At 40.8% G+C, this 4,705-nt stretch overlaps 1 non-coding gene across 1 annotated transcript; it reads left to right on the forward strand.

Annotated features, from left to right (window-relative positions):
* Window positions 1–2,777: 2,777 nt before the first annotated feature.
* On the forward strand, window positions 2,778–2,973 carry LOC116881177. The gene has a single exon (XR_004385363.1). It is a non-coding gene; the product is annotated as a U2 spliceosomal RNA (small nuclear RNA).
* Window positions 2,974–4,705: the final 1,732 nt, after the last annotated feature.

A 4,705-nucleotide genomic window follows, 5' to 3' on the forward strand; every position in this document is an offset into this window, starting at 1 on the left:
CATTCCTTAATCTGTGGGAAGAACTTTGGAAAGACTAGAGCAAATCCATCAAGCATCCAGTGGTGCCAAGCCCAAAGGCCCATACCCCAGTTGCTCTTCACTCTTTACCCCCACCTGTGAACTCTCTTCTGAACTCTAGACTTACAGAGTTTGCTGAGTATAGGACAGCACCTGGATATCTCACACAACTCTAAGCAAACAGTTCAGAACTGAGGTCAAAATCTTCTTCCCCAAACACATTTTTTCTCCCATATTCTCCATATTGCTTAATGGACTCTCCACTCATCAAACCAGACCCCAGAGAGCATCCTCACCTCCTCCTGACCCTTGTCTACCCATCTTCTCTCCACAATTAATCCATTTTTTAGCCTATCCGTTTGAGAGGGGTTCACTAATCAGTGCCCAGAGCCTGCTGTGCTCACATCCAGCTCTAGGCCAACCACGCCCCTCCCTGAGACCAGGTCCAAAAGCTGGTGCCAAGGTTGGAAAAGGGAAAATGGTGCTTAAGGAACAAAGGCTCCCTTCTGCCTTATCTCCAGCCAATGTGGATCCTAGGAGAAACTTGTTTAAATGCTTTGAGGAAGACAGGTATACAATTAGGTATTATCTAACATCTTCACTAAATGTTTGGAAAGCCCAAATTAAAATTCTGGGATGGGACACATTTATTTTCCAAATAAGAGAAAGGTAGACTGTTCATCTTGTGTGCTCATCCCTCTGTCCTGGGAGTCAAGTCCTGTTCTGGATGCTCAATCCCCAAAGGGCTGAAATTGCCACTAAAAGCCAGTTGGGAACAGCTGCAACCAGCTCTGGGAAGACCAAAGGCCACTAAGGGCCCGACCAGGGATTGGTCTTTAAATCCAATTGTATTAAAGGCAAAGAACTTTTTCATTGTTAAGTAATTAAGTTCATTTCTCCTTAACTTTCCATAATGTCTTCGGTTTTCACTATTCTCCAGAAACTACCCTTACCATGTTACCACTGATTACCAGTTTGCTTATGATGCACTTTCCTGCCTAACTCCAACTTGGGCTCCGGAGCTTTTACCACTTTCTAAGCCCCCTTATTCTTTTTCTTTAGTTTGTATTCTTTTTTTTTTTAGTCTTAAACTTCCCTTCTTAACTGGTTCTCATCTCCTTCCATTTCTCTTGATCCCTCCCCTGGATCTCTTGAAGATTCCACTCTCTCTTCCCATCCTCTAAATGCCAGTGTTTGCCAAGGACCAGTCCCTGGATCTCCCTTTGTCTCTCTCTACAACTTCTCCCTCAAAGAACTACCACTCCACCCTAATTAACCCCAACAATGTCTCTTGCAGGTGAACTACTCACAGGTATTGTCATCTGTAATAACCCATCCCAATTTCCCTGCCTTTTTTAAGACCAGTGTCATTCTTTTATCTCCAAGTTCAACACTGAGGGGTTGTCTCTGCCTCTTCCCACTCCTTTGTCCTCCTTATTCAATCAGACCTCAAGTCTGTCCCCTTGTCCAGCTAAATCTCCCAACTCCACTCTTGTTTCCATTGCCACCACTGTAAAATGAGCCTTCAAAGCATGCCTACATAAAAATCTCAGCCTTCGGGACCCCTGGGTGGCTCAGTTGGTTAAGCATCTGCCTTCAGCTCAGGTGGTGATCCCAGAGTCCTGGGATCAAGTCCCACATCAGGCTCCCTGCTTGGCAGGGAGTCTGTTTCTCCCTCCCCTTCTACCTGCCAGTCTCCTTGCTTGTGCACTCTCTCTCTGTGTGTGTCAAATAAATAAATAAAATATTTTTTTAAAAATATCTCAGCCTTCTAACTGGTCTCTGCTGTCATAATCCTGAGTCCTGACTCTAGGCTCTATGAAAAGGTCACATTTGGCTCTTATACTCCCCTTAGATCCAAATAAAACATTTGAGTCATTCTGATCATTTCTTCTTTGGATTCACAACTTTTTTTTTTTAAATTTTATTTATTTATTTGACAAAGAGAGACACAGTGAGAGCAGGAACACAAACGGGAGGAGTGGGAAAGGGAGAAGCATGCTCCCTGCCAATCAGGGAGCCCAATTCGGGGCTCGATCCCAGGACTCTGAGATCATGACCTGAGCTGAAGGCAGATGCTTAATGATCAAGCCACCCAGGTGCCCCTGGATTCACAACTTTTTAAGTCAGATGCCAAGAATGAACTCACCTTCCATCAATCCTTATACCAGTGATATGATGGGATATTAGATTAATCCTCCTGTTGATAATTAAAGATTCTAGACCAAAAAAATGTTAAACAACTGTTTGAAGACACTGGAGATCAGTTTTGGACAGACTGGAAGGGATTTGACCTTTAAAAGAAGGATAACACACTAGATTAGATTTGTATTTACCCATCTTCTCCTTAAGGATGGTGTGTTGTGGTGAATGGAAACAGAGCTCAAACAGAAAGCATCAGTCTTACTTAGCTAAGTGACAGGTCAGAATTTAGGGCTACCAAAGAAGCTGGACATTTAAGGGGGGAAATCTTGGAAAGGAGGGAGTCACAGAGAAGGAATCCCAAAATCTGTGTAAAAATTCCCTTCAAACCCTTGGACAACTCTGAACTGGACATGTTCAGGGAAAGAATCCAAGAAATCCAGCAGAAAGCAGCAACTTAAAAGACTGAAAGTCCATACAAGATTTCAACAGCTGCCTGATACTGAGGAGAAAGAGTCTGAAGTTTAATACCACCAATTTAGAGAACCCTAGTTTTCTAATGAAACCCCAGAAGAGCCTTACTTAGTAGTAAAAATTCCATCCCAAGACTAAAAGCTATCAATTCTTGGCCTTTTGGCTAAGATCACGTGTAGTATCTGTTCTTATCAGTTTTATATCTGCTACATCCTCTGTCGAAGAATAAAAGATAAATTCTAGGATTAAGAGAAAAAACAACCTAGCTATATAACAGAGCCTGAATGAAGTCTCTAAGTGATCCATTAGCAATTTAACTGCCATCTAGAACAAAACTCAACCTTCTCTGGAGTAAAATAACTAAACTCAGAGTCTCCACAATGTAACATCCACAATACAGAATGTACAATTAAAAAAACTATTAGACTTATGAAAAAGCAGGAAAATATACCCCATAATCAAGAGAAAATGAGAAAACAGTCAGTAGCAATCCATATGTTGTAATTAGCAGACAAAATTTTTAAATAACTATGATAAATATGTTAAAGCCTCTCTGGAGTGATACAATGGATGAAAGGATAGGAAGTGTCAGGAGAGCTAAAAAAAATCCTAAAAAATAACCAAGTGGGGATTAAAAAACTAAAAATTCTAATATTTACAATCTTAAAAAAATGTATTGAGTAAGATTAAGAGTAGATTAGACAATGTAGAAGAAAAGATGGGTGAATCTGGTGCACCTGGGTGGCTCAGTGGGTTAAAGCCTCTGCTTTCAGCTCAGGTCATGATCCCAGGGTCCTGGGATCGAGCCCCATATCGGGCTCTCTGCTCAGCGGGGAGCCTGCTTCCTTCCTCTCTCTCTGCCTGCCTCTCTGCCTACTTGTGATCTCTCTCTCTGTCAAATAAATAAATAAAGTCTTTAAAAAAAAGATGGGTGAATCTAATAATAGATCAATAACATCATCCAAACTGAATCACAGAGAGAAAAAACACTGAAAGAAATGAAAATAACCTTATGATTTTTGAAGTAGTAAGAAGTCTAACACACAAGCTGGAATCCCAGAAAGAGACAAGAGAGAGAATTGAACAGAAGGAATGTTCTTTAAAGAAATATGGACCAAAATTGTTTCCAAATATTATTGAAAGTATCAATTTATAGACCTAAGAGGTTCAGCAACACTTGAGTAGGACAAATACAAAGAAAACGACATTATCATTTAAATTTAGAAAATCGAAGAAAGAGAAAATCTTAAAAGCCACAAAAAGGGGTGAACCATTACATACAGAGGAGCAGTGATAAGAATGACAACTAATTTCTCACCAGAAACAATAGAGACCAGAAGACAATAGGGTGATAGCCATAAAATGTTGAAAGAAAAACGCTGTTAAACTAGAAATCTGTATCCAGTGAAAATATTCTTTAAAATTAAAAGTGAAATAAGGATATTTCGGGTAAATGAAAACTGCACTTATCATCAGTAAATTACATATGAGGAACATTAAAGGAAGCCCTTCAGGCTGAAGGGATGTGATACTGTATGAAAATTTAAATCTACAGAAAGTTACAAAGAGCATAAAAAGTGGTAAATAAGTGGGGAAATATTTTTAATCTACTTTTTGATCTTATTCATTCTCCACAGAAGGGGAAGCTGTTAATTCTATTCAGGCTGCAGGCATTGACAGTCTTTTTTCTGTAGGGTCTTTGCATTCTGCTTCCTCTTTTTTTTTTTTTAAGATTTTATTTATTTATTTGACAGACAGAGATCACAAGTAGGCAGAGAGGCAGGCAGAGAGAGAGGGAGGAAGCAGGACCCCTGCTGAGCAGAGAGCCCGATGCAGGGCTGGATCCCAGGACCCTGGGATCATGACCTGGGCCAAAGGCAGAGGCTTTAACCCGCTGAGCCACCCAGGTGCCCCTGCTTCCTCTTTTTAAAATGCTCTCCTCCTCTCTTCCTGTGTTTAATTCTTACTCATTCTTCAGATGGCCACACAAATATAATTTCTTCAGGCAATTTCTCATTGCCCACCTCCCCTTCTCCTCCCCCGCCATCGTGTCCCACGTCTTTGTCCCTGC

This window comes from Lontra canadensis, unplaced genomic scaffold (genome assembly GCF_010015895.1).
Source record: "Lontra canadensis isolate GAN:19392208 unplaced genomic scaffold, GSC_riverotter_1.0 scaffold71, whole genome shotgun sequence".
NCBI lineage: Eukaryota > Metazoa > Chordata > Mammalia > Carnivora > Mustelidae > Lontra > Lontra canadensis.